The sequence below is a fragment of the Paramormyrops kingsleyae genome, chromosome 3 (genome assembly GCF_048594095.1).
Source record: "Paramormyrops kingsleyae isolate MSU_618 chromosome 3, PKINGS_0.4, whole genome shotgun sequence".
Taxonomy (NCBI): domain Eukaryota; kingdom Metazoa; phylum Chordata; class Actinopteri; order Osteoglossiformes; family Mormyridae; genus Paramormyrops; species Paramormyrops kingsleyae.
The window spans coordinates 36,844,678-36,854,740 of NC_132799.1; positions in this window are offsets into that span (position 1 = coordinate 36,844,678).

The following is a 10,063-nucleotide window of genomic DNA, read 5'->3' on the forward strand; positions in this document are numbered from 1 at the left end:
ACCGTCCATGCTGTGCAGATGGGATGCCAGTCCCTCACAGGGTGCACACCTGTGATCTTGACATTTTAAGGACACTGCCCTGAATATGATTAGTTTTAGTTAAGTTTAGATTAGAAGTTAAGATTTATGGTTATATGTATTTTCGAATTTTGATCTGCAAGGAGTTGGCATGTCCAGACTCCAGACTGCACTTGCTGGAGTTTAATAGGGGTCACATTGTGGGCTTGCATGAGGCCGGGGGGGTCGTATCATGCAATTCCCTGGCATGCAGATGTCATCTCTGGTAGTGATTCGTGGGACCCTGACAGCACAGTCAGTGACATCCTGCGTCTGCATGTCTTCCCCTCCTGAGACAGCACCCTGGTACAGTCTTTCAACAAGACAACGCCCATCCACACATGGTACGTGTGTCTATGGACTGCCTGCGTCACGCTGAGGTCCTCCCATGGCCAGCCAGGTCCCCCCATCTTTCCACAGTTTAACATGTGGGATCAGCTTGGACATCCCAGTGCCAATCTGCAGGCCAGTTATCACAGCTGTGGGCCTACTTGCCACAGGAAAGGATACAACAGCTGTACGACTCCCTTCCACACCGTATAGCCGCATGTATCCAAGCCCGAGGGGGAGGGGGGGGGGGTTATGGGTGCCACACCCTACTGATATAGGACCAGCAGTGTGCCCATGCTGCCAACTCTGTTGTCCGTTTGATCTGACATTATAATCATTTCGATACAGTAACATGACCTTTCAACACATGCAGATTCATCTAATTTCCCACTTCGTCTGGGTGTTTAACTTTTTTTGTCACTGAATATACATACGTACATAAAATTTTCTGAGAAGCGGGTGGGAGGCCCTCGGTAGATGTGTTTTTCATCATGATGTGCCATGGTAATTTTTGGGGCCCCTACAAGTGCTGGGCCCCCTGTTTCTGTCAGGCTATCCATACAGCTATGATGCCCCAGGCTGCTCATCAGAAGGTCACCAATTCAAATCCCCAGGTCAGTAGAGTTAATTTCACCATTGACCCTGAACCTCTCAGTTGCTCCAGGAACTGATTGACCCGGCTGCCTCTATAGGATTTGCATTGCTTTGAACAAAAGCATCTAAATAAAATGTACACTACGCATAGTAAAGTATACATATATTACACCAAAGCGCTATTGAATTCTCAAATCAGATTGGCCAAAAGAGTGTTGATTCATTTCCTATAACCGCATATGTAGTGCCGGCCAGGCAAATCACAGTGGAGAATGAAAGCATCGACTCCTTATCGGTCTATGTAAAAACCTGTTGCTGGATGTGATAATAAGCAGAATTCATGCAATAATAAGCAGTATTGCCTTAGCTATGAATCTACAACCTAAAGATGTGGGATTATGTTTGGCAGCAACTGGCTTTCACAACAGGACTGGCGTTTTGTTGTCCCTGAATCACCCGTTCCGTTGTGGAGAAGGAGCCGTGAACACAGTGATGCGGTCTAGCGGCCTTGGGATGCAAGCTTAAAAAGTGACGCCACATCGTTGCTGGGTCAATATGGTGAAGCTGATGAGCCTGCCGGAAAACCGCCACAAATGTCGAGCTAGAAATTGTGTGGTCGGTAAAGCGGGTGCGTTGCCGGCTGGCAGTGCCGCGACGCGGTAAATCTCTGTGTTAAAACTCCCCCAGCCCCCACATCCCTCGGTCATCCTGCCAGAATCGATTTTAACACGCTTACTCGATATATGTCTTTTTTCCTGCTACATGCCGTAATCCGCCCACAGCTTTGTCAGGAAGCGTGACCCCCCTCCCCCTCCCTCCCCCAGCCACCCACCAAGCCAGCAACTCCCCCCCCCCCCGGACTTCTCCGGAGCCCCAAGACGCTTCAGGGTTTCTCCGGCACATTGATCTCATTGATGTGTTTGTGCCTCTGATGGCAGGTGCGGAAACTTCCGGACGCTTTACAGATAAGCTGGGCTGCTCACTTCAAAGGCCTCGCGCAGATGAAAGTGACATTATTATTAAACGACCGGCATTCATTATGTAGGTGATTATTCATTATTCACATAATTCGAGGGCACCGCAGCCAACGCTCTTCTGACGGGACGCTTTCTGCTGTCGGCCGCGGAGGACGACGTGTGTCTCTCCCTCGTCGCCCGGGAGACGTGTCGCGCCATGGGCAACGGCATTGCGACTCAGGGACGGGCTTCCAGTCTCCATTCAGAAAACAAACACCGGCGTGTTCTCCTCTGAGAAGCATCCTCGCGGAGAAGCTTTAATATAGCCCCTGCATGGTGACTCGCTACTGCAGGTCATGTGCTCATTCCCACCATGAGGGTCACTGGCCTCATGGTGGGACCCAGCCACAGAGATTATTAAATCTAGGATGTCCAATAGCTACCTCACCTCTCTCGCTGAGATTCATGGCACTGGATTCCAGAATGTTCTAGAAGCTTGCTAGCATGGCAATTAGCTTAGTGATTTTTCAAGATTCAAGGTTCAAGGGATCTTTATTGTCAGCCCCTCTGTCCATATGTGTACGTTTGGGATAAAATATGATTTCCCAGAGATCCGTGATGCTGAATTTACTAAATAATTTTACATACATTTACTAACATATACACTTTGATCGTACAATATACGTCACAAACCACATACTGCACAACATAAAGTGCAGAAAAAGGGACACAAAGACAAGATATGATGGTGCAAACTTGATGTAAACTGGATGTGAAGAATATATTAAATGCAGACAGTGCAGTGCAAGTGTTGTTCTGATGCAGAAAAGTGTTATGGTTTTGTTAGTTGTTTATGTATATTTTATGATGTGAAGTGGGTATATATGAGGTCTATAGAAGCTTTTGCCTACAAAAGTAAAGTGAGTTTATTAGCATCGGACAATGATGGTAAGAAAGGGGCATCAGAGATATATTATATCCTCTTATGTCATGGTTATGTAAGGGGGAGGAAGGTTCCAGGCCATTTTGTGTCTGTGTTATATGGTAGTGCCACAGAAACAGGGACATGGAGACAAGTGACATATCTGCACCCCCTGCCCCAAGTGCTACCTAGGGCCTTCTGGAAGAGGATTAGAAGTTAAACAAGAATGAAAAGGGCTTATTTGCTCAGAACATCTGTTGTGGCGAGTAGTAAATAGCTCTGAGATCCGGCCCGGGGGTGAGGTGGGGGGGGGGGGGGGCTTCCCCCAGATAAAGCCGCTGCCCTTGTGACACTGTCGCTGAGAAACATGACCTCATTCCAGTGGCAGAATACACAGGGAGCTAAACGGGAAGCAGGAACATCAGCGTAACACTGAGGTGGCATCAGTAATAACAGTAATGGAGTTTGACCTCAGGCAGCTCGGAAACACCTACAGTATCCATAGTTAATGCAGCTGCTGAAAGCAGAAAGTCCCCTTTAGCTCTTACTCTGCTGGACCCCATGGCCGCCCTGCTCCTGAGCTGCCGCCCGTCGGACTGAAGACTGAAGTGATCCCCTCTAGCAGGGCCCAAGTGCACTGGAAAAGGGCCTTAATACCGGCGGAAAGCTGTCAAGATAACAACAGCAGCAGTAACAACAACAGCAGCAACAACAATAGAAACCACAACAGCAGCAACAGTAGCAGCAGCAGCAGCAGCAACAACAACAACAATAATAATAATAATAATAATAATAATAATAATAATAATAATAATAATAATAATAATCCACCAATTTTCCTAAATAGCTTACCCAAGGTTATAAAAAAGAATGAACAAAAGAAATAAAATAATAATAACAATGGTGTCACTCAGTTATCTGTAGTGAATGATTGTGTGTGATAGACGGGCATCTCCTCCACCCCTGCCCCATACCCTGGGTTAGGCTACATGTCCTCCATAATCCCATACTGTATAACTCGTTGGAATTTTAATTTGCTATTATTTGTTTGTTTAGCTGAGCCAATATCCTGAGTATCTTTTAATTTAGAAGTTTTCAGTAAAGAGAAGCATATCAGTGTCACTCAGCCATAGTGCTGAAGGTCATGGCATCAGTTTCCCTTTTGAAACGAGGTTGGGGCCCGGCCCATCATGCCTTGCATCGTGGAGTGCCACTAATAACCGTCCCAGAAATAACGACCCGCTCGCGTGACCCCTACCGTATCAAGGCTCCTGTTGGGGTCTCCGAGGTGTAGTTGGGGGATTGAAACTCCCAGCCCAGGGTGTGCTGAGTAGGGGTATCACAACATCACAGCTGAGCTCGGGGCACGTTTAAGGTTAGGGGTCACCCAAAGTTTGGGGTTTGAACTCCCAGGTGAAGATGAGATGTAGTCTGGTCGGGGGGGTCCAACGCATAATTCACTGGACAACAGCAGTGCCAGGTGATATTCTGGTGGAGCTTCTGAGCAGGGAAAAGATAAAAGGATGCGAGAGAGAAGTAGAGGGAGTGATGAAAAGTGGTGATTAAAGGTAGCTGGGGGGAGGGCTGAACCGGGGAAGCCTAAATAGCGGGGGCCGTGAGCCGATCCCGGGATGATCCGCATTCTTACTCCCGCTGCCTCGCTTGTTTATTCGCTTGTCTTTCTCACCGCTCGCTCCCTTACTGTGCCTGTGACCCACGTCGGGGCATTGCCGCTTCCTGGTCCCTGGTGGCATGGCCCCCCCCATACCCCCGCTCCGAACCGTGCCGCCCACGCGCCGCCTGAGGGCCCCACCTACCCTACTCTTCTAGAAGGTTCTCCCAGAGGCCCCTAAGGGATATCAGATACCGCATTCGCAGACCTGCTTTAGCGCTAAGCTGTTATTCGCGTGGCACTCCAATGGAGACGGGCAGGGAATTAATGCGATAAGAATATCTCACGCCCTGTTCGTCCACACAAAGATTAAAAAACATCGTTGATGATGGAATTAACTGGCTACATTTGCACTGCATTGCATTTCACAAGAGTCACCCGTCTGTAAACGTCAATGGGGGAATGTGATCCTGTCCCAGGAATATTCTTAGATAGGTTTAAGCTGGTTTAGCCAGCTGTGCTTCTAATCAAGGCGTTGCAGAGTTCAGGTTAAGCGCCTCTCTGGATGATGCATCCACAGCTGCCTTTCTGGGAATCCACCTTGTGATTTCAGTTGCTACCAGCTGTTTTTGTGGACAAATGTACTGAGCAATCCTGTGTTTGTGTGTGTGTGTGTATGTGTGTAGGCCTGGCTAGGCTAGTAAAAAGGCAGATTGGGCAGGAAAGGTGTTTCCTGAGCCTAAGTATATCTCATGCACCATTGGGGCTGAATGCTGTTAATCATCCAGAGGGGCGGTGCCCACCTCAAAGCCCCGCCCTCATCCCCCAGGCAGCCAGTTGGCCGACACGAGGACATCAAACCCCTTGTCTCTCTTATGGCCCACCGAGGCCTAGCTACATCACCAGTGGGTCTCCGAAAGGAGCCTCGGGATCGAAGCCCGGCCCACAGTTATTGCATAAGCTCAACTTGCGATGTCACCTGTCTCATTAGCAAGGAAAGCGTGCTGGAAGCCAAGGTAGAATTTTCGTGCCACATCCAAGAATGCATTTCCATTTATATTTGCCGGCATGGCCTTACCCTGAGAACGATCGCAAGTCGCTCACACGTGGTTTATGTTTTTTTCGAGGCATCATGGGTAGACGGTTCGCCTGCAAAGACAGGAAGCCAGGCTGCCTCTGGTATTAACCCTTCCCACTATCTTTGCATGCCCCGCCAGCATTCACCTCATTTCATTCATTCATGTCCTTGTTCTTCTCAGTGTCTGTTTGCGTCACATCTTCGAAAGACGGCTGTGTCTTTAATCATTGGAACGCATTTCGATGCTCAGCAGCAAACAGTTTATTTCCGTCAACAAAAAAGATATTCCAGATTTTTAGAGAGAGAGAGAGAAAGAGAGAGAAAGGGGGGGGAGTGAGACACTTATTGTGATCACCCAAATTGGCAGGGCAGGGTGTGTGAAATAGATCTTGCGTGTGATAGTCCAGACTGCGACAGACATACTTCAGATGCTGCTTTATTGAGAAAACAAACAAAAAAAAAAGAAATAAAAGTGGACAAGAAAGTCACAGTACAAAATAAAACTTTACTGGACTTTAAAATATCACCCAGCTTTTTAAAAATCACACCATATAAAACACTCTCCAAAAACAATAAAACACATCTGAAGCCATCTAATCTCCGTTTATGGCAGTGGATCTATAAATAAGGGACTGCGCTGGCGAGGTTGCAGTGCTGCATGCTGCCTCTCCCAAATGCTATACATCCCTAAATACCTCCCTGTGTCCGCTCAGGAACAGCAGCCAGACTCCTAAATCCCATCGGGATGGATCCCTTCGGAAATAAGCCAGCATAAAAAGGCAAGGTCCTGCAATGGGACGTGTCTGACATGGTTGTGTCTCCTAGGTTATGTCACCTGCGTGGGACATTGTGGTGAAATACCACGTTATAACAAATATCTCACTCAGACTGAACCATTAGGGAGAACCTGGGCGGGGGGGTGAGGTGGAGGTAGATTAAATTAAAGTGTGATTAATGGTAATATTGTGATTATTTTGCTATTAGATGTCTAGCTCTGAACAATGTATTGGCCCATTTACAGGTTCCATGCTGGTGCTGATTAATTTATTCCTTATTGATATCCTGTGTGTGCCTTGTGATGGGTTGGCACCCCATCCTTGGTTGTTCCCTGCCTTGCGCCCATAGGTTCAGGGATAGGCTCCGGACCCCCATGATCCTGAATAAGACAAGCGGTTTCAGAAAATGGATGGATGGATGGATGGATGGATGATATCTCGTAGCCACACCAGGTTGTTAGGGAAAGACCATTATAGGTGCCTGACAGGCCTGCTTGCTCTACAAATGCACTAGTTACTCATTTACCAGTGAAGTCCAATGGCATATAGCTGTGCACTGTAATAAATCCTGATTATTGCCAAATGAATGGGGTGAGCTTGTCAGTCTTTAGTGGTACAGAAATAAATTCCTGAATCCCACAGAGCAGGCCAGCAGGGTTTCAGTGCGTAAAATGTTCTGTGTTTTAATGACAGCCCAGGGAGGAAGCACCCATCCAAGGTGAACCCATGCGCATCTCTATCACGGACGATCTCTGCGCGATTGACGGCCTCGTGAAGACCTTGTTTACTTTCTCCACATCTCAGCACGTGGAGAACTTTAGGACAACTGAATCTTAGATGGGGCGTTCTCTCTTTTGTCGACCGCGGGGCATACAACTCATGGAGTTGCAATGGAAGGATTTTCTTGTAGAACTCCCATCTTGTTAATTGGACTTGATACTCTTTTTTAAAACAGATACTGCTGCATTTTCTGCCTGTGTTGCACAGATTTCTTCCCTCAGTCCAAATATATGGTATAAGGTAGACTTTTGTCACTAAACTGAAAGTGTGTGTACCCAGCGTTCCCCGCCTTGCCTGTGCCGCTTAGGACAGACTCCTGGCTCCCTAGGACCGAGTACCGGAGAAGCAGCTGGACGACTTGGCATGTTCTTGTTTGTTAAAAAGAATCCTTTTTGCTGGACGATTTCTTGCACCGAGCTATAACAAAAAACGAATACGCCACTTCCATTGTTAGTAAAAAAAAGGGGATGAATACCAAAATTTGCATTAAAATGTTCCTACACATACTCTGCTCACAATGACGAACAAGGACGGATAACTGAGATCAACTGCAGCCTCCAGGCAATGGAATATATTTCTCAGCCGTACACATCAAAGGTGGGGCCGTGTACCGAGACGCCTCGGAGACAGCAGTGACCCACACGTCAATACCCTTTGAAACGGACGAGCGGCGTTCTGCCAGGTTCGGGTCCGCATCCCGCGGTGACAGCATCAGAGCCAGCCCGCATTCATCTCCTGATGTCAGCCGATGTTCTGCTATTATTAAAGTCAGCGTCCTTTTTTTATTTTTAAGCACGGAGACCTCCTGCGATGATGCTCGAGTTTGCAAGGTCTGCCAAGCTGGAGGAGACCGGGGGGACGGCGGGGCACAGATCGCCTGCAAGCGATGCAGCGAAACAATGCAATGGGTCTGGCGGCAGGCTTGGCGTGCTTTAGGCTTTCCTGGGGGAGCTGTAACAGCAAGATTCTGGCTTGTGGTGCTTCATCCAGGCCGTTTTGAGGGCCTCCTCAGGTACCTGGCCCCTCTGCTCATGCGGGGGGGGAGGGTGTTCTGGCTAATGAGGAATCTAGGGGTTTTTCCGCTGTATGGCAGCTGCATAGGAAATGGGTGGGGGTTAATGCAGTGGACACTGACCAATGGGAGGCTGACCAGTAGGAGACTGACCAATGGGACACATTCGCCCAAAAGCAGGTGGAAAAACAGCCAAATGAATGAAAATAACTGGATTTGCAGAAGGGGCTCATATATTAGCCCAGCCACTGGCAGGAGATGCGGTGGGATCCAATTTTTTGTCAGATCTGTCCTCAGTGTCATAGGACAGAGTTTGTTATTGGGTGGGGGGAGGGGGGGAGCACAACTTGTTAATTTGAATACAAAGGTCTATTCATTGGTGAGGGTGAGTGAATTCAAATTAAATACTGGACGGTACACCCCCCTCCATTCCTACGCCCCTGTCTGTGCTCCCTTCATCTCCCCATCTTTGCTCCCCATCTTTGTGGGGATTGGCACAGCACAGTGGGGCTCGGGGGAGGGGAGCACTGAGGGTGGGCGTGGCCACAGTCAGGGCTATGCCGCCCCCAGTAACCCGCCCTGGCAACGGATATCATGGACCATGCGACGGCAGCCATGTGACCGTGTGCATCGTTAGCTGACTGGGCCAAACAAGAGCCTTTGTTCAAAACCTCTGTGCCGATGGTCAAAAGAGGCTGGGTTCCCCGGTCGACTGAAAGATCCCATTGTCTCTGAAGAATATGCCAGCATTTACCATCTGAAGTTAGAAAAGGATTTGTTTGGTAGGGAAGTGTCTCATCTGAGTGTGAACAGAAGTCAATGTCGTCAGAGTCAAGGAAGGTAATTGTTTAACTGAAATTGTAGTTTTTCAGTAAAACCCTTGTATGGGTCTTTTTTTGAAGATGGATTACACTTTCTTTCAAGGATCCTGTGACTACGATAACCTGTTTTCATTACAGCTGCCACTCAGGTAAAATCTTGTTCTCAACCCTGCTGTTAAACCCGAGGCGGTTCAGGTGGGAGGCGTGTGGGTCCTCCATAAACGGCTGCCCTGAAATTTGCCCAAGCCATCACCCGAAGATATCATAAAATACCTACAAGTCCTTCGGTCAGAAAGAGCAAGATGAGGGATTCATGATTAAAACAAAACAAAACAAAACAAAACAAAAAAAAACGACAGAAGAAAACTGCAAAAGCAGAATTCCGAAAAAACGAAAACAACAGCGACAAAGAAAATGGAGTTTGACAAAGGGGGCCTTCACCAAAGCAATGGGGCAACAAGCACTTCATTCAAGGCCCCTGAAACATATTGAGTGCGGACCTCAGTGGCCTCTTTCATTCGGTTTGCCATCATCCTATCTGGGCGGACAGGAAGGCTGTGCCTATCGACAGAGTTCAGATGCTCTGCCCACTGCTGGTCTGGGACAGATATTCTATCCACTGAAGATTAAATACAGAAATTTTATTCAATCTGTGTCTAATACGTATACTCTACTTACTGCTGGTCCAGTAGTAATACACTAACCACTGCAGGTCCAGTACTAATACTCTATACATTATAGCTCCAGCATAAATGCTCTACTTACTGCGTGTTTAATACATGTACTCTACTCACTGTAAGTTCAGTTTTAGTACTCTACACACTGCAGTTCTAGCATTAATATTCTACTGGCTGCGTGTTAAATACATGTACTCTACCCATTGCAGGTCCAGTATAAAAATGCGCAGATATACAAGATCACATTATTATTGTTGGAATGGGAGTTAAAAATGTGCATTTGTGAATGTCCGGATGTTGCGGCTAAAGGCTCTCTGGTGTGTTTAGTACCCTGAGATGGAACTGGATAAACTAAAATACATTTGACTGTGGGTTGGGTCACATGACCCGCTTGGAGGAATACCAATGGGCTCAGTCACATGACAACTTCAAAGGCGGTATTTAAGTG